The sequence below is a fragment of the Coturnix japonica genome, chromosome 2, assembly GCF_054131305.1.
Source record: "Coturnix japonica strain WE chromosome 2, WE-NBRP24, whole genome shotgun sequence".
NCBI classification, from domain to species: domain Eukaryota; kingdom Metazoa; phylum Chordata; class Aves; order Galliformes; family Phasianidae; genus Coturnix; species Coturnix japonica.
The window spans coordinates 11298938-11324000 of NC_140664.1; the positions used below are offsets into that span (position 1 = coordinate 11298938).

Genomic DNA, 25063 nt, shown 5'->3' on the forward strand with positions numbered 1-25063 from the left:
TAGGAGTGCGATCAGCATAGCTTACCCCCCTCCGAGGTTATCTGGAGAGTTTTCTGTAGTAAGAGTCACTTCCTACAATGCCTGTGGGCTCGCAGGCAGTGGCTGAGCAAGCTGTGACTCCATTTCCTGCAGCATCCCTGTGGGATGGTGGGGTGTTCCAGGATGGAGGGCAGGATGGTGGTTGTGCACAATGCCCAATTGCTTTGTGCCTCTGTCACTGGAAGTCTTTCACTGTTAGTGGCTCCTTCTGCAACTAATTTGTGGATGAGGCTGGGGAAATTCACCCAAGGAGAATAAAGACAGGAGAGGTTATCAACTTTAGAAGAGAGAAAACTGTGTGGCTCTCATCTTAAATGTCAGATATCTCTTTAGTTCACTGTCTGCTTCCTCCCAGTCCTAAAGTAGAAAAATAAATGAATTTCTGCTGATACAAGATCTACTCAATGAGGTGACTGGCATTTATATTTTCACATTTTCAGACTGAGTGGCATTTGGGTTCTATTCAATCTCAGTAAGCACAAACACGAAGGTGCACTACAAAAAGTATTAGAAGTGTGTTTGACATGTGGGTTCAGCTGAGTTCTTTCCACTTGATACTCAGCAGTTCTTTCCTGCTGGTATCTGGCTTATCTGGTTTTAAAGTATCTCAGCAAAACTCCACTTCTTTGACTTCAAACTTTGATATTACTGCTCTGTTCAGCCAAGCAGAAACAGTTCTCTGCCACTAGCTGAGCTCTACCCTTCCATAGCTTTGTAGTTTTGCCCATACAATATGTAGCACTCATATGCGAATATTTCCAAGATTATACCTTGAACAATAATTTATATAAATGCTTTTCTTTGTCATAAATGTTAACCATGTTTTCTAGCTCAGAAAAAGGAATGAGTGTTCCAGACATTGGCCAGTTCCCTCAGAGAAAACACTGTTACACGAAGAGAAAATGAGGGGGAATTCATCTGAATTGTGGATGTCTTTAGTGAAGATAGCTCTTCCCTTTGCAACCAGTGGAGTTAATCAATACAGTCATCATGATCTGTGCTGGTTAGAGAGAACTGATCCTAAAATTACCATTGGTCTTTGAATGTTATTGATGATCTTGTGTAAGCCTACATTGTCTAGAAAGGGAGATTTGACAACTAGTTCATAAACAGACATTCAAAATTCAGCAAGATAGTTCCCATTTCTAAATTCTACCTAGAAATGTAATTACGACTGGAATCAACATAATCACATGGATGTATTTGATGTATTCTCCCAAGCTTGTCTGAAGAGCTGGGCCTTTGTTTCTATCTCCATGCACAGGGTCAGGCCCACTGACTAATGCATATATGTTAACTCTGCAAGTGTGTTAAACCTGATACAGGATAAAGCTTGCAATTTGGTTACATTTTCATGGAGAAAATCAGCATGAATGGATGAATGTTGAGATTTTAGATCATTTTAGTGTGTCAAATATTTCTATATGATAAATATTTCTGTTAAGAAAAGAAGGCAGATGACTTCTAAAGGAAATGTTTACAAATATCACTAAACATCATAACAGCTAGAGAAAGGAGCAACCTACTCTTCCCATTATCTATTTAAAAGTCGCCTGTTGAGTGTCAGATTTCCTATTTGCTACATACTCTGGAAGAGCTCTATTGGTTTTGATCAGAATATCTAAATGAGGAAAACTATAAAGAAAGCAAGAAAAATACGTAAAATACAACTGCACCTGGGAACAGTTTCAGAACAAAGGAAAAAACATACCAGATCTTCAGGGAGCACTTCATCATGAAACAAAATCTTCTCCTGAACTTTTCTGACCTTCCTCCAAATATCTTGCAAGCCTTATGGCATTGTTTTATTTACCTGCTGAACACACAGAAATATGTATTGTATTTTTGCTCATGGCTGATATTTTTTGTCCTGTCTCCAAGATTTTTAATACCTACAGATGCCGAATATTTCTAGCAGGCTCAGTAACTGGGGATATTATTCCTACTGATAGCCTGGATTTCTCTGCAAATCTTCAGATTTACTTTACAAATGCCAGATTACATACAGTTCTCCGCTTTTGAAAGTATTAAAGTAAGTGCAAACTGTGTGCATTAAGATGCATACAGGTACCTCTTTGGCATCACTGTTCCTTCTTATTTCAGTCTCACTTTTCTGTCTCTGACTTTCATGATGTGATAGTAACACATACACACTAGATAAAATGAACATGGCAATGCTGGGACAAAATGGTGTCCTTGTGGACATTCCTAAGGGGACTCAACCGTTTTCACATCTCCTGGGTTAGCAGTAGTTTAATTTTTCTGGCAGGCTTGCTTTCAGTTTCTGACTCTTCCCCTCACTGGGAAGCTATTCATCTCCATCTGTACTTAAGAGAGAGCAAAACTGCTTGATCACTGTGAAGAAAGTCTGGCAATCAGCTCAGTGAAGTCCTTGGAACACTCAATTTGTTGATCAAGAGCACCAAGAATCCCTCTCTCCGTATCAGTACTGAAGTTTAAATACTCATTACATTTAGCATGATATTGTGCTCCTACCCTTGCCATTAAATGGCAATTACAGGATCAAATAGGAAAGCAACAGCAAGTTATTTGTCTCAGGGATGTTTAAGTGAGATACAGTGTTGCTGCCCCACTGAGGAAATGCTGTGTTTAATAGACAATGTACAATAGAGTAATGCAGATACCAGATTATTTGAGGAGACGTATACTTCATACGCGTCTGCCAGTCTAAATCTGTGCCCAACCATCGTCAGATAAAGGAGGGACATTTCTGATCACCTGTGAGTCAGAAACAGACTCCAGGAGTTGAAGAAGTGTGAGAGTTGGGTCACAGTGGGTTAGGCTGTCCATTTCCCATGGGTTACCAGAATTTTAGATTAAGTATGGATGAATAAACACAAATAGTGTGCTTGTCTACTCTCTTTGAGCGGAGAGAAGGAACAGAGACGTTTGTTGCTCCACCCTACTATGAGGTCTGACGCAGAACAGCCTAGCAATAATTATTGTCCCACCCACTAGATGAATAAGAAATGAAGGAAGACTGACTCAGAGACATGTCACTGTGTCAACAAACATTTGTAGTAATGCTTCTCATGTGTCTCATGGCTGTGTCTTGAATTACAACCTAATCCAAAGATGTCTGGAGTGCTATAAATACTCAAGGTAATTTTGAAGTGTTAGAGAAGTTGTGAAAATCGCTATAAGTCAGTGAGGAAGATTTAAAGCTCATTGTTACAGCATGACATAACAATTGTTCAAACAATGAAAAATAAAAGCATATTCTGGAAATGGATATTTAGCGTATTTGTTAGAAAAGGTTTTTTCCTTACTTTTTGTGCGTGATTAACTATCCTTTTTTTCTCAGGTGTAAGGAAGGTATTAAAGGACTCTTAATTGTCATAGGGGTAACACAGCATTTAGAATATTGGATATAGACCATGACAAGTGTGGAGGTGATACAGTGTCAAAAGCATGTGTGACTGCTTGAGACAAACAGTCTAACTACAGTAGCAGAATATTTGTTATGCTCATACATTTCATTCATTTACTGTGACTTGCCGCAATAAATCAAATAAACAAATAAATTAAGACCATTCAAAACCAAGAAACAATTCTTCCATCCAAAGTAACATCATCTCAAAAAATGTTGGAGAGAAAATAGGAAGATTGTTGACTATGGGGCTCTTGCATTCTGCCTCTAAAATGGTTTGCCAGACCTGGGGTCTGGAAGATGAAAGTCCTGAAGCAAATTAAAATATGGATTAACTCACTTATAAGGATATAACCAAAAAACAGACAGGGTTTAACAGCACATTTCATGAAGCAGAGAGAATAATCTGGATCCCATTAGTGGTACAACGTAACACCCAGATTGTGGAGTCATAGCATAGTTCAGGGAAAGTAAAATGTATTAGGATCTGTAAGTGAACTGTTTCATGGTGGTGAGATACAAAGGTACATATACATACATTAGTACCTGTAATGTTTGTTTGTTTGTTTTTTAATTAAGAAAGAAATATTATAGCTGTACCACCTGTAGACAGCATCACAGACCTGAAAAGTGGTAGAGTTTAGAAGAGACTTCTGTATGTCATAGAATCATTGGAGTGTGTGGGTTGGAAGGGACCTTAATAATCATCTACTTCTAAACCCAGTGCAATGGACAGGGACATCTTCCACTAGATCACGTTTCCATTTTCCATTTAATCTAGCCTTGAATGTTTTCAAGGATGGGACATTTAAGTGTTCTCTGGACATCCTGTTCCAATGACCTACGATCCTCAAAGTGAATAATTTGTTTCTTATATCTAATTTAAATCTGCCTTTTTGAAAGCCATTATCCTAAAAAATTGTGCCACATCTCTAAAGAAAATTCTTCAAGATAACCAGTGTGAGCAAATGACAAAGCAAATCACATCTGAACACTTTGTACTAGTTTTTCTACCAGTTCTGTGAAAACTTAATCAAACAACAGCATTCTCAAGCTCCTTGCAGAATCTTCACCTATCATTTTAAGAATGACTTTGCCAGACTTCTCCATTTTGAATGTAAAACTATTGCAGCATGACTTTTTACATTGACTTACAAAGCAAGAATGAAAATCATTGAAAAGTGTGTGAACTGAAGCATGCAGTAAGCGATAAAAGACTTCTCAAGCTAGCTAATTGTTGCCTAATGTCCCTGGCTGATCTTCAGGCAAGTACTGTTGAAGTTGTTTCTTCACATCTGTAGATTGCAAAATGTCTATCTTTGTATGGGCAGCTCTATTCATGCATAAGATGGATAAAGTATTATCTTAGGGTCAACTCCTATAGTGGTTCTGCATACTAATCAAAAGCTCCTCTGAAGGCCCAGACATGGTGTCAAATCAGAGCAACTTATCAAATCACTGAGCATCAGGTAAGCTGTCAGAATTTCCAATAACTGCTTGGGAATTTACTTGAAGCCTCCCCAGCAATGAGGTAACATGTTGCAGTTCACATTAATGGCAGAAATTTCTACAGAAAATTTGTCCTGACCTCTCAATATTAGGAGGACAGAGGACTCCTAACAGTAGAGCATGGAGAAGGTAAGATGAACACAACTTGAATGTTCCTGGAGAGTAGTTAAGTAGCTGTACCACAAGTGGAAGTAACATATTCCAGTGCCCAGTGCAAAGGAAATAAGAAATCTATTACCCTTTAACTTCTGCTTGGCCCATGTTCTCTGGCAAGTATGTGACTCTACTTTGCAGGTTACATCTTCTGAGCGCTGAGAATTCAGTTCATATGAAGATTCCAGAAAAGGACATTTAAATCACTTTTCTGGTCTAATTTTAAGGCCATCTTGAGCATGATAATATTGTCATACTGTATTCTCAAATATACTTCTAGAAAATGGCTGCAGCTACTGTGTAGAGGATGTAACAGGAAAGAAAGGATAAGTGAACTCTACAGAGACTATGAAGGCATTTGACCAGTACACTGATGCTGTGGTTGATGTTAGGGGAAATGAATAATTTAGGATTAGGAAACAGAGAAAAAAATCACAGATATTTTATCAAACTTTGCTTTCAAAAAGTGGCTTTTGTGGTTACATGTATTTATCTGGCTTGTCTTTTTGACCAGAAGCTGTTTAGGCTGTAAACTTCCTAATGCTCTATCTTAATACAGTGCTAGACACGGTGTCTACATCTAACCACAGGGTCCAGGAGCACTTCGCCTCTGGGGTCTAGTTGAGTGGATGTGGTGACACACCATGTCTCTTCACAGCTTATTTTCTTTATTTAGTAACTAGGGTGTATGAGCAGGAGGAAGCTGCATTAAGATGTAATGACAGTAAAGGAACAGGGAGGCCAGTGTGTGCAAGATTCACACCCAAGTGCATCTGGTATTCAGTTAAGACGCTGTGAGACTCAGTCCAAACAGGGATACTTAGGCAATAGCAATGTGCAAGTAGAAAATATGAATTGAAAACTGATTCAGTGCAATGCATTGCTCTGTGGTTATACCTGCCCTGACTGAGTTATTTCTGAGATTTCTGAGAGTTCATTATTTTAAGCTGAAGATTCAAGCCTGTGAGCCCGCATCATCTTCATCTGGCATTACTGAAATCCCCAACCACTCTCAACAGACTTTGTTGCCTGGGCAAATCCAAGTACTAGCACTTTGCAGGACTGTTGATGAAAGAGTTCAGGTGGGTCTTCTAATTCTATCACAATGCGCATGGATCGAAAAAGAACTTGACTAATACCTCAGTGGTTTGTTGCCTTTCTTCTGAACCACTCGTCTGTAAAAAACCTCACCCTTCTTTCCAAAAAATGGTTTCATTGAAAAAGGCAACTACATATGAAGAAGATGCACTATGAAAACAAAGGTCTTGAGGAATAATTTTATGTTTTTTTTTCCCTCCATATTTTTGCTTGGAGACTCTAAACAGTAAATCAGCAACATAAAGAGGAAGACTGAGATTAGGGAGAAGAAAAAACCCTTCCTTCCTTCCTTCCTTCCTTCCTTCCTTCCTTCCTTCCTTCCCTCCTTCCTTCCCTCCTTCCTTCCCTCCTTCCTTCCTTCCTTCCTTCCTTCCTTCCTTCCTTCCTTCCTTCCTTCCTTCCTTCCTTCCTTCCTTCCTTCCTTCCTTCCTTCCTTCCTTCCTTCCTTCCTTCCTTCCTTCCTTCCTTCCTTCCTTCCTTCCTTCCTTCCTTCCTTCCTTCCTTCCTTCCTTCCTTCCTTCCTTCCTTCCTTCCTTCCTTCCTTCCTTCCTTCCTTCCTTCCTTCCTTCCTTCCTTCCTTCCTTCCTTCCTTCCTTCCTTCCTTCCTTCCTTCCTTCCTTCCTTCCTTCCTTCCTTCCTTCCTTCCTTCCTTCCTTCCTTCCTTCCTTCCTTCCTTCCTTCCTTCCTTCCTTCCTTCCTTCCTTCCTTCCTTCCTTCCTCCCTCCCTTCCTTCTTCCCTCCCTTCCTTCCTCCCTTCCTTCCTCCCTTCCTTCCGTCCTTCCTTCCTTCCTTCTGTCCTTCCTTCCTTCCGTCCTTTCTTCCATCTTTTTTTCTTTTCTTTCCTTTTTTTTTTTTTTTTTTTTTCATTTCCTCTTTTAGTCCCTTTTCCTGCAGCATTTGGGCTTTCTATCAGGGAATCTAGAAGCTTATGTCTTCAGAAAGGGAGTAGAAGAGAAAGATAACATGTCAAAATTCTCTGATAGCTGAAACTTCTTAATTTACATCTGCTTCCTGTACAAGGAAGTCCAAGGAGCAACAAAGGAATAATAATGCGTGCACTTTCCTTTTTTCTTTAAGCAGAAACAGCATAGGTGAATGTGGGATTTCACAAAGCCAGTAATTTCTCATGAAAAATGTAGTTGGGAAATAGTTAAGTATCTTTGTCAGTGCGATCACATCTGTGTTGAATAGGGAGAGTATAAAATGTGTTGCTACTGGACTAATATGAGTGGGTGTTTTTTGGAGTTCCCAGAAACATAATGTCATAGGGCCTATCTGCCGGCTAGTTCAGCACTGATTCCGATTAATGTGGGCCACAGCTCAAATGGACTCACATGAATCAAAGTCTACGCATGTTGCTGAGGGTGATGAGGCATCTGAGATTGCTACAGCAACACAGGAAGCTGCATATTAATTAGAATAAATTAATTTCTTCCCACCCTGGAGCTAATAATGAATTCATTTGTGAACTGTTGTGTCTGAGCACAGAAATAGGATGAGCTTTTAGGTAGCTGACCTCGCTGAGGATAATGTTCTTTTCATGTGTGTAAGAAGACAATAGAAATAGCAAGAGCTCCTGATTAGCATGATCTCTGATCACCATTAAAAAATCAGTGATGTGCTTTATTAGTGGAAAAAGTATGTTTTTGTTTTCTCTTTGTTCTGAGCTCTAGATAGATAAAAGAACAAAATGGGTACAATCTGGAAAGGGTCTTTTGCTCTATATTTTTTGTCCATTCTGTCACCATGGAACTACCATTCATCTTTCCAAAGAACTTGAAAAGCCTTTAAACAAAGAAATGAGGCCACAGATGAAATAGTCTGAAACAAATAACATTGTCAGTGCAGCACGGAGGCCTAACATCAGAACACTGTATCTTTTTGTTAAATGATAAGGCTTTTTATGCATTCATAGAGAAACTCTACTTTTCAATCAATTTGCAGTGTGGATAGTTGAAATAATCAGGACGTGGACTACTCTTATTTTCTTGGTTGAGACAAATAAAATAAAATAAAATAAAATAAAATAAAATAAAATAAAATAAAATAAAATAAAATAAAATAAAATAAAATAAAATAAAATAAAAAATAATGTAGGCATGACAATGTCAACTTGTCTTCTGTGGAAAAGAAGTCAGGATGTCCAAATATGACTGCTGATTTCTAGCACTCGGAACTTATAACCTTGAAAGCACCCAGGTGCTCTGCCCGCTTGCAACTTCAGCTGCTTCAAGGAGTATTACAGAGATCATGACAAATTACATTTGAAAACCTTGGTGTAAGCAGGTTTTAGAGTCTGGAGATATCCAACAAACAGCACCAGCAAGGATTGATCCACACTAAACCATGTTACTTACATCTACTAATTCATATAAAGGCATGTACATCAAAACTATCCATTTCAGCTTGAGCTCACTGTACCAGAGGACACATAGTAGTTATTTCTGAGGATGCTGATATCCTGGATGAAACTCAAGGTGGTAACAAAAATGTTTTCTTCTCCCTTTTCAAAGTACAATAATTGGAGTCAGAATCGTCCTCATCTGGCCTTCTGGGTATGATCACAACAGTCATTTAATCTTCTGGAAGATATTCTTTTTCTTCTTGTGCTCATACAAGAATGCTAAAATGGCTCAGAATACAGCTACAAACATTTGCTAAGTTGTGATGTTTATCAAAACTATTTGCAAATATTTGTAAGGATTTAGGATTTATTTTAACAATATGAAACAGAGTATTCAGCATTATCTAACGTGTAGAATTAAAGCACTTAAAGCTTCAGAGGAGGGAAATTTGTCCCTAAGGTAAGTGCTTAAATCTGCTCTGCTGTCTGCCTGCCAACTTGCTTCAGCAGTGCATTTAGCACGCCCAACATAGAAGATGCAGCAGCTGAACAGTAGACACAGTCCAGGCTGTTCCTGTGTTCATAGACAACAGTGCTTGTGACTCCAGCACTCACTTTGATGTCCCATCATTAGAATGCTGCAGCCATAGCTCAAGTGCCATTACCTTCAACACACCTTTGTTCTGCAGGATAACTTGCATTCTCAGTAAAATCCATTCCTGTACCAATCTTTATGATAATATATGCAAGACTGCAATGTCATCTGTCTAAGTAGATGCACTGCCTTTTCGGATCACACATATCCTGTTACAAGGGTCACTTGTTCCTCAAATGTGTCTGTCTGAACAGAGAGCTTCACAGCTTCTATGTATACAAAATATTAGACTCCTTTTCCCTGCCCCAAAATTGCTACATGGGAAATTTCTATGAACAAAGGGCTGGAAGACATGGGTTGTTTAAGGCCATGCGCAAGTTAGATTGGACACTTAGCATGCTTTTGTCTTAGCTCCTGAGACTGCTTAACCTGCTTAGAGAGTTCGCATTGCTTAGTTTTTTTCCCAGAAGTAAAATGCATCCACTGAATGTTGGTGTTGTCTTTCATTTTCAATGAAGACCAACAGCAGTTGGCAAAGTGGTTCCCCAACTGGCAGGAAGATGCCAGCAGCAAGACTGAAAGGATGCTGCTAGGAATAAGAATATTGCTAGCAGAGACTTGCTGAAAACAGTGCTCTGGTAGGTAAACAAAGCAACCCAGTGTTTTATGTTGCAATTCTACAGAATCAGTTTTGAGAGGAACAAGGATAACATGAGAGATAACAAACTAGAAATACACCTGGAGGGATACAAACAAGACAACAAAAGTAGAGGTTTTTAATACAGGACATATTTCCTGTCAGGAAATGAGCCTGCTACTCAAAAATACCAAACATGTAGTTGACAATAAGGAAAGAGAAGATGAATTTGGTAGATAGAAGTAATTATAGTTGCTAGGAGGACAACAAGGCATATTATCAGGACAAAACCTGTAAACAGATCTGGGGTTATGAAACAAAGAAAGATGCACATGGAAAAATTACACCAGAGGGTGTGTGATGTCAGTTACTGAAAAAAAAAGCCTGACATAAAACATCACATTTTATGGCTTCACTTTTGACCAAATATATTAATGTGGATATTTGACTTTTGAAAACCAGGATGAAGATATAAGTAAACATATGCTCTGTATCAAGTTGAAAGCCAGATTAAACTTGTAAATTGGTGGCTACAATAGGCAGGTAGAGATAATCATCTTCCAATAAATTCATTTAAACAAATATGTCTTTTAGGACATTGATTTATTATATTGAATGCTGCATCTCTGCAAGTAGGCACTAATACATTGATGCAAGTAGAGCTTTGTAAAGCCAGATAAAGGCAGCTGAAGCACCTTCAAAATCCTGTCTGGATTCCAGATTTGAGTTCATGTTTTTCCTGAAATCTGGAGGAACATGCACAGTTTCAGAGGACAAATCGTGCTAATAAATCACTTCCAAAAAAAATCTCTTCTTGTAATATGAGAATGGTTTGTTAGTTAGAAAATATGTAAACATGAATTTGTTATTTAGGTTTTTCTTTAAGAAAACAAATCATTAGAAAAATATTCAGAAATGCCAATTTCTTCTCTCTTAAGGAAAAAAAAATTGCTGCTGAGCAGTAATTTTTAACTCACTAACATACAATATCCTTAATTTATCATAGTCCATCTACACTGATTAGCACTTGGTAGATGTTCATAAAATATTCCACTGGCTCTAGAATCTGTGTAATTACACCATCATTGCTACATGTCGGAAGTCATTCGGAAAGTCTTACAATTTTCTTGGTGCCCTTATGTTTTCTGAATGCAATGGACACATGTTTATTGCTTGTTTGGTTTTATCCAACATGTGCAATTGCCTCTTAGCACATGCCAGCCATGGCATAGTGTCAGACACAGATTTGCTTTGATATTCATTACAGATCTGTTTGCGCTCTTCTGGTGCTCTCTCCTGGCAGGGACCCAAAGGGATTCTGCCCAGTTACACCATGACCAAGATGGTAAGTCAGGCTGTTTGGTCTTAATGAGTGGACTCCTTAAAATGAGATTTACTGGGTATTACACTAGTATAGAGACAAGGTGCACTGGTTGTCCCTTGAGCCATTCATCCAAACAGTTTCTCAGTTTTTATAGCTTTTGTGACAGAATACAAACGGTAGGGAGGACAGGGCATTGGGTTTGCCCAAAGTTCTGTGAAATGAAAATGACTGGTCAGCTGCCTGTCGTGCAGGCAGGATGTCTCTGAGGGATTCTGCATTTGTTCATGGAAGAAAATCATCTTCTAGTGCTGAGGAGCCTACAACCTGCACTCAGGCAAGGTGCGGGTCAGAGGACAAACCACAGTTAAGGCGTTTTGCTTTAGGAGATTAATTGGGATAGTTCAGTCCTAAAAAGTGGTTACAACAGTGTCCAAGGCAGTTGGTCAGTATGTATGAGAGAGAGACACACACAGACCTAAGTCATAACCTAAGAAACCACAGGATTGGCTCAATGGCAACGTATTTGACAATGAATCCATTTTTGTTAAATATTGTGGATTATCTTCTAGATTCCTTTGGGAAAGTACAGAACGTTCCTACATAGACCTGAGGGAAAATTATCTTATTGGTCTGTTAGCACCTCTGTTGTTAATATAAACATTGGCAAAAGCTATATAAATACTGGAGGATTCTGAAAGGTCTGTGAGCAATTTAACAGCAAGCAGCTATTTTTTAAATACACTAAAATTAAACTTAAAGTGTCCCAGGATGCTTTGTGTGTGTGTGAGTAATTACATACAAACTCCATGTAATGAGCAACCTGAGAAAATGTAGCTTGCACTGCTTTAGAATTAATTAGTCCTCAATTAAAGCCACTTGTTCTGGTTGTGATTAAAGCTCCTCTTCCTACGTTATTAACCTGCTGATAAGAAAACAAACACATTTAGCCTAAGAATCAGTATGTGTTTGTTTGTTAGGCTGTTTTTGTGTTGTTGTTTAAAATATTTCTTGTTTTCTTGGGTAAATTAGACCCAGCTCCTCCATTTGGGACACTTGCAGCAGGTTTCTGAGCTACAGGAGTGCAGAGGAGTGTGGGTACCTTTGTGTCCGAGCAGCAGTCAGGAGAATGATACACCTTAATTTCATTTGCAATTTTAGTGTCTTTGGCAATTCCCAGATCTCCTGAATCTTGGCAAGTCTACAAGAAGACTCTTCCAGACCTCACCATTACTGTCATCCCTTGTGATACCTTTGTAATTTAGATTACAACATATTTTCTCACATTACCTTAGAGCCACATGTGCTTTTTTTAAACAGCTTCTTTAGAAAAGGATGTAGATTGCACTGTGTAGATGTTAATTAACCTGACATAGCAGGGTTCCCAAGTAGGGGTAATTCAGGGCAACATGCAGGAGTCCTTTCCAGGAATGAAGGGTACAAGTGAGGCACTGGCCACACCAGGACCAGTGTCTGCCACAGAGACCAGTTTTTATTGCAGCTGCCAGGGCTGACAAGGCATTGGGTAATTTAGCTGCCCATTTACCAAGCTGTGATTTTTCTACCAACCTCTATGGAGGAAGGTGCTGATTCTGTGATGGCTGCTGTTGGCCTACCTGGAGAAGTGTTTTCAGGTCCATATAAGAGACAAGAGACACTACTAGCTTTCCTCGTCTTCTGCCAGAATTCAGATTAAAAAAGACAGAGAGAATCAAACTGAGGTTTATGTGAACATCAAGCCACACATCAAGGCACTTGGCTGAGCTCGAGGTGTGTGGCTCCCAGCCAGTGAAGAAAGGCCAGTATGGCATCTGGCCCAGCAATTCTCTGGTCTGATTCCTGCCTCAGAACAGCTCCAAGAAGGTTACAGACAAAGGTGCCTGCTAAGCCTGTCCCCAGAGCTCCAGCTTTCCCATGGCTGCAGCTCATACATGGGGCTTCATGAGAGTGACCCTTAATTAGCTTGATCTATGGGATTGCATGGCTTGATGTCAGAGTCTGTGTTATTTTCCTTCTCAGTTCATCTTATGATAAAATATTACTGTAGCTTTCTTTGATGTTCCTGTTGTGGTTTCTATCTATTTTATTAAAATACTCAGAGGTCTCTGGGCATTTCATGCCAAGAAGTATACCTACTAGACATCTTCCATTTCTTTTCCTGTACTCTTCAAGGGTTAACATCCCTCATCTAATCTAGGCTCTCCACCCTCAGAAGTAAAGGGTGAAAAAAGAACTAATGTTTCTTAAATAACTTTGAACAAGAAAAATAATATACAGCTACTTAAAAAACAGGTAATTTCACCAACATTTCACTATAAAGAATTGCCTAAAAACACGTAAACTGAATGTATCCTTGTTTTCCACAGCCTTAACTGCAAGACAGCTTTGTGAGGCTGGTGAGGCACTGGCACAGCTGCCCAGAGAAGCTGTGGGTGTTCAACTTTGGAGACACTCAAGGCCAGGTTGGATGGGGCCCTGGGCAGCCTTAGCTGGTGGGGTGCAAACAGCCCACAGCAGGGGATTGGGTGGGCTCTAAGGTCTCTTCCAGCCCAAAACAATTCTATGATTCTATGATCCTATGTTATGTCAGTGTAGCTGCAGCAAGATTGTTTTCTTGGGTCTATACACAGTCTGAAAGACTAATTTGGGATTGTATTTAGGCACCTAATTTAATACCTGACCTTCATCTAAAATCATGTGGTTTAAACTAAAATGGCATTAAATTTGTCTGGTGGGGAAAAAAAAAAAAAAAAAAAAGAAAGAAATGGTTAGCAGAATGTGGACTCTGTGTGCGTGGAATCTATATCTGTTGGAAATCCATTTTAATGAGTTTTTTCCCAAGTGAGTACTGAGTGAGGTATTGCAGGGAACCCGCTTTAGCGGAGGGGCAGGGGGGGTTGGACTCAACAATCTCTTGAGGTCCTTTCCAACCTCTGCAATTCTGTGCCTCTGCAATTTTGATCTAAAAACAACTCTTATCACAAGGATGGAGACATGAATTATTGTTCTGCTTTTTGGTGGAGGCTGGGAGAGATTACAGAGAAGGAAATATGGGAGGAGGAAGAAATGGAAGGTGGGAACAGTAAATGAAGGAAGGTGGGAAAATATCATACAGATCTGGAAGGGGCATACATCTTCTTACTCAGCACCACTAATAGTAGAAGACATTAAGCAGATAAACAACAATTTACTACTTAAATCAATGTTCTGCCCATGATGTATGTGCAGACCTCCCCATGAAGTCAGTGGGTGTGCCAGTCTGGGCTGTCAAAAAATATGCTGTCTGAAATTAAGATCCTGGCCTCCTGGGAGCAGTTAGATGTGGAATTTGGAATGAGTTTGACATTACTGTACAGAGCAACTGACGCTGGTGGACACATCTCTGAGGTGTAATTGTGCAAGGATTCGCTTTTTCACCCTTGGCACATGGGAAAGTCTTTCAAACTAATTGCTGTGATGAGGTTATTTATGTGTGGCTCTGGGGCGCTTTTCTCATTTCTTACGCATTCACTGTCATTGTCTTCTATTGAAATAAGGAAGCGTTATTTGCATTATAGATCCAATGACCTGAGTGCACCAGGAGAAAGGAACAGATCTATGGCAGAACTGCCTTCCTCTATGCATGGCTACTTTTATGTGGACATTGGTAGGACAGAAATTAGTTCTGTTCAATAGTTTGAGTCACTGTTACTTCAATTAGTCAAGTGCTAAAATAATTCTGATAATTAAATGTTCAACTGAGCAAATGTTTAAGGATCACTACCTATTTCTCAGCTTCTCTCTTGATCCTATTGGCAGCAATTGTGCTTAAAATGGTGTAACGTACATAAGGAGTCAGCCATAAATCAAGCAGCGTCCTTTGCACTCAGGGACAGTAGCAGAAGAGTGGGGTGACACAAGGACTTAGAGGTTTCCAGAACTGATGCTGACAAAAGCTAACTGGAAATGGAATGGATTCTGAGTAGTGTCCTTATCTGGGAGGGCCATTTGGGCTATTAGAAACCACAAATGGAAAAGATTCAGAGAAGGCAGAGGTATCGATAATGTAAGATTTCCACAATATTCTCGGAAGACTGGCTAGTCAAAGGTGCTTTCTGACAAAGGCCAACACTGATTATATCTAAGAAAAGTACCATCAATCTTCCTTAAAATAGCTGTAGAGGCATCTAAATCTTAGTTTTCCTAATCATCTTGAAGAACCAACCATTAGATAAAATCTTAAAGAACAGAGCTTTAATCCTTTCCAAAATATTTCTGGCATTGACATTTACCATCTGTTGTCTTCGTGTTTTCTTCAGAATAAATTACCTAATCTAATCCTCATTTGAAAAATTTCCTATTCTCAACTTTCTTGACACTGTATCAAGATACTAATAACTGTCTGTATTTTCTAGCTTCCGTCAGTCTGTCATCTTTGCATTTCATGGAATCTCTCTTTATGTGAAAAGCCAGAAAAAGTTTGTTTCATGCCCCACTTTTGATGAATCAGATGCAGGAAAGGAAAGTCAAAATTTCTAAGCACTTAAAGGAAATGAATATGAGGGTGATCACTAACAGATAGTCTTCTCTGGGAGAAAGATATGCTAGGAAAAAAAATAAAAGCAAAGATAATCTTGCATTATAAGGCAACAACTGCATAAAGAGTGCAAAACCCAGTTGTTCTTCAGCACAGAAGTTGCTTCTCAAGCAACAAGCAAGGAGATGGTAGCTGTCCTTATCCAGTGTGTTGTACATTAAATATAGTTTGGATTTCAACTGAACTGGATTTTTCACTCCCTTCACTCTGCATTTATATCCTAGTGGAGTGTTTAAACTGGAGGTGGCATAGTGTCAGTCTCTTCCCCAACCCTGTCAATCCACTTGCTGACAAGGATGAAAAGTGAATTGGAGAGTCATGCTGCTTCGGTTCAGGTTTTTGTCTCAAAAATAGATATCAGTGTAAAGTAGCCATGAAAGGGCTTTTTGTGCATGGCTCTATCCTGTCATAGCGGGGGTTGCTGTAAGTGAGGAAATGTGAGATGAAGTGGGAATACTGGATGAAAATGCGGACAAAATGTCAGGAATCCGTTCTTTGTATCTAAATATAGATATGAAACCAGAGCTGAAATATATTAAATAACTGTCAAGCAAAGAATTACTGGGAGCTGCCTTCCACCCGGTTTGGAAGATGCCTTTCAAAATACTATGTAGCATCGTTTTCAGCTGATGCTTCACACAGCAGTATACGGGAATGCAAAATTGGGATTAGATTCACAGCTGGGATGGAATGACATTCTGCCACAGGCTTTGGTGGAAGAGGGCTGATTAGCACCTACTGGGAATCTACCCTTATGTGCTGAAGAGCTGTGGAAGTGCAGACAGGTTTAATTACTACTCTGCTGCAGCCCCGTGTTGAGACATTGTGCTCCTTGTGCAAGTGTAGTCCTGATCAGAATCAGTGAGAGCTTGGTGCGTAAAAAAACTTTCTTTGACATTTCAGGCAAAATCATGATGAAAGAAAGAACTATGCACAAAAGGAGCTGATTGAAGCATGGAAAAAATTAGAAACCCAGGACAGCTGGATACTTTGCTGGTGACCAAGTGGATTATCACCACCAACTGGTATGTGCTATCCATCTCTCTCCTTCTCATCCCCCACCATGAGTGAGTGCTCCCCACCATGAGCTCCTCCAGAGAATAGATGAACAGAGGGAGGAGTTTTCAGCTCTGTGCTGCATCTTACTGTCACACTGGTGTCCAGTGACCATGGGAGGAATGAGATCCTGAAACAGTAAGATGGGGGAGACTTTGATGCCAGAGACAGAAGTCTGTAGCAAAAAGTACAGAAAAAAACAAAAATGAAGGATAGTGCAGTGGTTTAACTTTCATCTTCAGCTTTACTGCTGGATGACTGAAGTTGAAGCAGAATCCTCACCTACTGTATCATCCAGACTGTGTGGGCATTGCTCCCTGAAGCTGTCCATCATCTGGCATTAGAAGTCTTCACAAATAGCTATTTTTTGTCTCCAAACAAGTTTTAATGGCATTATACACTACATACTCCCTAAGCATAGACACTATAAAAGGCCTCCCTACTCAGCAGGAGAAGACCGCTGTTACTTGGTACCTCTGAGGTTTCTTTGGCCAACAAAAGCTCAAACCATCAGTGTCTACAATCTAAAAACTGCCAGACCTTTCCAATAGCATTGTCTTGTCCTAATCTGAGGATGAAGCACTGTAGAAACTTTTTTCAGTCATTCTGACAAGTTGACCAAACTGGTTAAACTTGATGAAAGAGAAACAAATCTTTCTGCTGCAACTTATAAAGGAAAGGATGGCTTCAACCTTGGATGTCCTAAAGTGTGTGACATTGGATAGCAATGGTCTGTCTCATCATGCGAGTGTCAGCTGCTCCAGTGGTGGAAACTTGCTGCAGGCATCACATCCAAGGGTAGCACTCATAAACCAGATGTGTGGCATCATTCACCCTGAGGCATTCGTTTTGAAACACCTGTCTCTGCTTCTAGACAGCTACAAAGCTATGCAGTGATTTATTTTGAAGGAAAACAAGGGTGGACAACAAGTGAATATTAAAAATTCTTGCATAAAGTCACTAGTTCCAGCCAGCATGAACTAAGACTGCATAGGGTACAGAAAAGCTCCGAGGTGATTGTGGGACTCAATCTTCTGGACTTTTTTTTTTTTTTTTTTTTTTTTTTGAATATTTTATGTATTTTATATATATTAGGATGTATTACACATAAAGAGATATACTATCACATACATATATATATATATACATATATATATATTTAGTTTTACCTTACATTTAAAAGCTAAGAAAAGAAATGGGATGGTAAAGATTGAGGCACTCTTGTGAACATCATGATTCCCCTCTTCTGATAAGTTTTGCTATTTCATTTAGCCTGTATTAGGGCTTTGCCCACCTTTTGATCTCAAGCCCACCACTAGAACAGATTTACTATTAAAAAATACTGCTTTTAAATGATGTTTGCTTTAAGTATGTCTGGAGTGTGATTATTTTGACTTGAAAAAATAAGAGACTGTTTGTTTTTACTGAATTCATTACACATGTTTGTAATAAATCGACTCAGACTGTTGTCTTGACAAAAAGAAATGGGCCAAAATTTGAAATTGCTGCAGTGAAATTTCAGCACTGCAAAATCCAGTTGAAAAGAAAAAAATCAAAAAAGAAAGAAAAAAAAATCATATCTGAAAGCGTGTAATCAAGCAGAGCAAGGATTTAAGGCTGCCCAGCATGCTGGGGACAGGGAGTAATAGAAACGTGAGCTTGGAGGGAAAAAAGGGTTTCTGAGCTCCCAACAAGGCAGCGTCCCGCTGCCATTTATGGGGCCACAGGCCACGCTCAGCCGTCAGCCACCTGTATTTCTCCCTGGGAGCTGCAGTTCCTGCTCAGACCACCTACTTAGCAAACCAAAGCCAGTTAAGACAGAGTTTAACTGCTCAGATGCAAGGTATTGAAGTAAACTGCCTGCTATCCAGGGAGCATTCTCAGACATACTGAGGTGGCAGGCTGAAGTTCACCACAAAATTCCATCCTGCAGCCCCCACCACCTCCACCCCATGATGCCCCAAGGTCAAGGATGAGCACCAACAGAACAGTTATAGGCATAGACATTTCATTATACATATATCATTATAGAAAGCCTTCTGTGAACAGTCAAAACGGATTTCACAAAATCAGCCACGGGTTTCTCTATTAGAGCTGCTTTGCAGTTCAAGTGCTCTACCTCCATCTCCTTTGACTTGAATGAGGACGTAGTACTGAGGAACATGTCACTCTACCTTTCACAGTCACAGGGTAGGTTAAAAGTCACAGGGTAGGTGGTTTCCAACATCTTTGCCTCGACAGGTTCACCTCCTCTGCTCTCCAGCCACCATAGCCCAGATGGGTAGTTGTCTCCTTTTCTTTACTGTGACTTCCTTAACTAAGGATATGTCTTGGACTTAATCCCAGTACAGTAAGCACTGACTGATGTAGTTTTCCTTGAGTGAAAACCCCAGACAAACATTCCAGAATCAAAATGTTGAAGAGCAAACTGTATTTAAAAGAACAGAAAAGTTTAAAGCAGAAGCAGTCCTCCCAACTGTACCTTTTTGAAATTGGAGTTAGAAAGGGCATCCTTGAAATACCTGCTTTTTCCCTTCTTTTTTTCCAGTTTTTATTTCTTTAATTTTCTTCTGATCTCTCAATTTCAAGGATGTTTTGTATTGACAAAACATCTCTCCTGTTTCAGCCTGTGATGAGGAAACCCACAGATGTCCTGAAATGACTCTCCTATTCTATCAAGAGGTTTCTCATTTTGATCCATTATGCTGCTTTCCAGTTTGTTTTTCCAGCAGCTGTCCACTAAGTCAGCTGAAGATATGCATGTAGAGAATAATTTTTCATTATACAGAAACTGAGCATTGCTGTCAGGTCAGCTCCTGTTACTGGTATTGCTACATACTGAGCAATACAATCCAGCCACAGACATGTGGGAGGGTACGTCAGTGGGATCATTCCCATTCCCATTTACACACACAGCAGCTCTGTGTCAACTTTGTTTATGCTTGTGGGAGTCCCTCACCCCTCAGGGTGTTGGCCAAAGCTCTGCTTGCTGCCTCTGTGTCTGTCATGATCACCAATAGGTGATAGCCAAGATCTTACAGGAAATCAACATATCTGTTGGGATAAGAACATACAATCTGGCAGGGGTTGAAACTGCAGAGAGAGATGATTTCTTGTGCTACTGGGTGGCAAACTAGGCTTTGTTTCTGTTTCATGCGATGATGTTCCAAAACTTAGATTTAAATTTGTGTTCACTGCAGTGCAAACAAATGACATAACTGTCCTTACAGGTTTATATTATACCTTGGTTATATCTCTTCTGCCCAAGCCAAGAGTGTTATTACTGATATAATTCTACACTTTGACACTTTTCTTTCTTTCCTTTTTTTTTTTTTTTTTTTTTTAATTGTATTATTCTTACTATTTTTTTTTTAACTCATTTCTGCTTACCGATTTCTTCCAAAGAAGTTTTTGTATAGGTGCAGACAACTACATGTTACAGTGGGGAAAACTGTACCTTTCTGTATTTTAATCCCAAATTGAGTCAGATAATGGCATATTTCTTATATATATGATTTAGCAGGTATCAAATTGGCAAACTATTATATAGCATTATCTCCAGCAGAATGCAGAAGTGTTTAGGAATAGCATAAAGTGCAAACTATAGAGAGAACTCCACAAGTGTTTCTTAGTGCTGTACTGAACAGCACAGTCTATGGGGAGCAGCACTGGGTGTGATAATGGAAGTCAGTATTTGGCCAGTAAGAGCATTTTATTGTGTGTTGTACTTAAGATGTACTATAAGGAAGGGAATATAAACTGAATGGTGGTTGTGTGAAGAATATATCCTGCACTATTCCCACAAAAGCACACCATATCCAGGTACTATATCTTAAGGCAAACTCATGTGATGGTTTCCAGTTAAATTTCCAGTTGAAATAACTTCTGAAATGTAACTGTAATTAAATCCCTTGAAGGCTTATGGAAAAGGCATACTCCCTTCTGCAATATCTGTGGCCCCTAAAATTTTGCAATATACTGAGAGTCTATGGAGCCTTTGTTTGATTATACTAGTAATTAAATTTAAAATTTTATTAAATTTGTTAATAAAGACATAAAATACAGAGCTTCATAGATTGCTTTGATTTATTGTGAGCTTTCACTAAGTCCACAATTTCCTGGCACATGAAAACACTGTGTTTAAGGCTACTCAGGTTTAACCACGTAAATTCAAAAACAGTGACATCACTTCAAAAGGGGCAGAGAAGGAAACCAATGGGGCTGCATCAGAAAATCTCTTTCTTATGGTATGTGGTGCATCCTACATAAAACAGCTGTGTGAGGTGAGGTTCAGAGCCTACAAGCACTGCTCAGCTTCAAGGCGGAGGGCAATTCCCAAAGCCATGCGAAGGGGTTCACTTTGTTCTGGTAAGAGATCAAAAGGTCTTTTTCTGTTCTACCAGAGATAGCTGTGAAATTTTGTTCTGGAAATTGTGATGATCTCTTTCAAAGCTGAGGGAGTGTAAGATAGGGGAAGATGTATGACAGGCAGACTTCTCAAAGACAGGCCAGAGAAATCGCCCAGTCCTTCTCCTGGGGGAGTTTGAGTGCTATCCCAGATGAGTGAAATAACCCACTCCTTACCTTATCCCTTCACAGTTCACTGAATCATAGGCTCACGTCCTTGTTTTAAATGGACATACATCTCTAAAACATGACTAAACATGGAATCCAAGTTAAATTTTTCTCTTGTGAACTTCCTTGTCCAGCCAAAGACTGACATTTCAAACCTTGAATAGTCTGAAGGTTTCATGCCTCTCTCTCTTCAGAAAAAAAAAAAAAAAAGAAAAAAAAATTAAAAGGCCCACAATTATCATAACAACTCTGTTATTCTTGTGAAACTATCAGTATAGAAAAAAAATGCTCCAAAATAAATTAAAATGATGTTGAGGGTCATACAGCTTTTCTTTGTAAGAATCTCTCCCCCCCCCCAACCCCCTCCCCCATGGCCAGTTTCATAGGGGTTAATTTGAGGAGATTTAGTATGACTGCACATTTTAGGAAAGATGTGTAAAAGATTTTCTTTTCCTTTCAAATATGAACTATTACATACTCACACTTGCACAGCTAAAAGCACAGGTCATAAAACACAGATCCTACCAGGTGGCCTCCCTGGCTCTGCTATTATGTAGCTTTCTCAGCCTAATTTTAAACATCTACAGTTTTTCATCAGACATTAACATAGTTTTTGCTACTCAGTACAATGAGATGAAAATTGTGTTCTTAGGGAAAGGTATAGAATAAAACTTCACAAAGATAGTTAGCCGCAAACATGGAGCATTTTTGGCCCTTCGTGGCAGAAGAGATAAAAGAGAAGGATATGTGTATATTCACTATAGGCTTTACAATTTACAGAAATACAGGATCCCATGAGCCATCTCAGAAATGGCTTTAGTCAAATATTTATACTGCTATAACTTTATATGTTTAATGAATTTTCCCATTAAGGTTTTTGTGGTTTAGTAAGGAAAATCCAAATATTCTTGAATATGATTGGTGAGTTAAAATCTCTTGTAGCAACACAGCATATAAAATCTTCTCCAAGTAACTGCCTTTTTCACACATCTGGAAAGGCTCTCCATATTTTTATCTGCTGGAGTCTTACAAGGGCAGCTTATTACACAAATAAACAGAAGAATATATGTAGTCATAGAATGACTGAATTGAGTATAATCTTACAAAAACAAACCCTGTCTCAATACTCTTTTGTTTGTTGCCTTTTGGCAGTATTATTGACTCTCCTGTGTGTACTGAATAATCATTACTACCCTCAGTTTCTCCCTGATGTGAAACACGGCCAGGTGGTCAGCAGCAACAAGGCCAAGACTTGCCTAGGACTGCAGCTTTCTGAAACCAAGTGTGTCCTCAAAATGGGAAGCCCAATTCTCACATTCTTTCCATGCAAGTAAGAGCCACGCTGCCATTCATGGTGTTTGCAGACCTTGCAGGAAACAAATCTGCGCAACTGGAGGCCAATAACTTCATGTGAGCAGTTCTATGGAGAGAGTAGGAGACTCACAGCTCCTTCATGGCCATGGCCACCCCAAGCAATACTTTTGGCTGGGATGCTCTGTCACCCAAAAGGAGAATGTTCATAAGTGATTGCAGGAGTGGAAACAGAAATCATAGGAAATTCACTCTTGGGAGAAGTAGTAGTAGTTTCTAATCTCTTGCAGACCCAACTCCTTCTGTCACAGAGAGAAAATACCACTACTTTATTGTGGTCTGACAGACTGCCCCTGTAGGGTGATTACCTCCTGCCTTGTCCTTTGACAAGGACAGCGGAAAGATGCAAAAACTGTGTCTGTAAATGCTTATTTCATGTGATGGTGAAGCGCAGCCATCAGGCCAGCTACAGAGTTATAAAATCTGGTACATTCTCCTTATAGCACTCTGAAACATGGGATGCACTCCCATTCTGTGCAGGGAATGTGGCTTTATAAATATAGCAGTGGAGCTGCTGTAATTTGCCTGTCCTTTTGTCATTTCAAAAATTACAGATAGCAGAACATTACAGGAAGTAAAAGAAATGTAAAGGCTTTGCACAAAATAAGAGGAAGTCTAATAAGTTGAAATTTACAGAAAAACACTTTTATATACGTACTTTTATGATTCATGATTTCTGTTGTATATCTCTATCTAGTCACCCTACTACAACAAATGTCAGCTACAGAGATAGGTCATTATCTCTTGCATTTTTTGAAGCTTGGTAAAGGCAGGAAATTGCTTGCCAGGAATGCCTTTGGAACAAAGCTCATCATTCAGGAACATTCCTGTGATGCTGCCACTTAAAGTGAAAGCACAGGAGTGAGGATGCTCTTGAAGTTCAGTGCTGTCTATCAGTACCCATATGTTGATTAATGGGATTAACTAAGTTCTATAAGTAAATGAAGTTGAACTCTAAAAGGATTGACTTCAATAAGTAAATGAAGTTGAACTCAAACTCTGGAAACATTAATCTCAAAGTAAGCCTGTAGTTTGTCTTCATTTGTACATGGGCTCTGTGCTCCACTGGGTGCGGTGTTTTGGAAATCAGAGACCTCAAGCTAAGGTTACTATGAATATATGTGGATTTCCACAGAGAGGGTGATGTGATTCTTACTATGCTTCTGCACTGGCTCTGACAAAGAACAGGACATGGCAGAATTCTGTATCATGATGGCACAGATTTATTTGTCTGCACAGCTCTGTGGTTTTGCTGGTACTCTGAGGAACTCTGGGACATGTGAGATACTCGCTATATCCAGCATAGTGAGGGGAACCTGAAGAAAAGTCACACTGCTTCATGGAAAGCCTGACCTACCACCACCACCAGCATAGGAACCAAGTGGGAGAGTCACAGCACAAGGTGGTACTAGGATACACACAAAGGACAGGTCACAATCTGGGCCAAGAGCACTGCAACTGCAAATGTCATCTTTCCACAGCCAGCCACAAAGCCATGCACTGCTGGATACCAATTCAGAGACCTACAGGGTCCCACCTAGGGATGGGAGCTGGAGCAGACTGTTTGCAGCCCTCGAGGCACCAGCTGGGGAGCAGGGGGTCATGTAATACACAGAAAAGCAATTTAAGCCCATTCTGAAATAGCAAACACATATATTGAACTTAGCTTTCTATATTTACAGAGCTGACTACAGAAAAGGCATCATTTAGGGGAGAAAACAGTCTGCTGTTTTGCTGGGACTCTTTAGATGCCATGGTTTAGATGAATTCACCACAGTAACCCAGGTCCCATTGCTCCGAGTCATGTGCTGCAAACAGTCCCTCCACACACAGTCTCAGATCAACCTTGTCGTTAAAATTTGTCACACATCTCATTTTATGTTTGGCATCGTGCTGGAAAACCATGTCTTCCAGGTACTGCCATGGGCTGTTGCTCTGGAGAAAAATGGAGATGGGATGGAAAGCAGGAAGGGGAGAAGGACAAATAGAGGGAAACTGCAGACATTACTGAGTATCAAATTTCCTCTGGAAATTTAACATTTCCTATGGAAATAATCAGTGCCTTGACAGTGATGGTGGTAGAGTGAAGACACACACAGAAGATGAATTTTACATTAAAAGTAATGTAGTGAATGCTGAGCACTGAACCACTATGAAGAGACAGCCACTATTTTCCAGACCAGCAAGTCTAATATTGGCATGGCCACATTACCCCTGCAACACAACCAGAGGGAGCATGTGGACATATTTCATTTCATCAAAGTCAAAAGACATAAGTCATTTCATCAAAAAGGCAAAAAAGGCAAAGTTTTATACAGTAATTTATGTGAAAAGCCATGCTGTTCTCAGTATCAGAGCATTCAGGCAAACTTCTTTCATAATTTTACTGAACTTAATA

General features: G+C 39.6%; 1 protein-coding gene across 4 annotated transcripts in view; it reads right to left on the reverse strand.

Moving 5' to 3' along the window:
* The window catches only part of LOC146761696 (uncharacterized), a 131349-nt gene that overhangs the window by 1237 nt on the left and 105049 nt on the right, over positions 1-25063 (reverse strand). For 3 of the 4 annotated variants that reach the window (XR_014942453.1, XR_014942449.1, XM_085537020.1), the window contains 2 exons: positions 1751-1855; positions 26-270 (listed from right to left, as the gene is read on the reverse strand). The gene's annotated coding sequence lies outside the window, so the exon portion shown is untranslated. The remainder of the gene's footprint in view (positions 1-25; positions 271-1750; positions 1856-25063) is intronic. The other variant, XM_085537021.1, reaches the window with a different exon arrangement.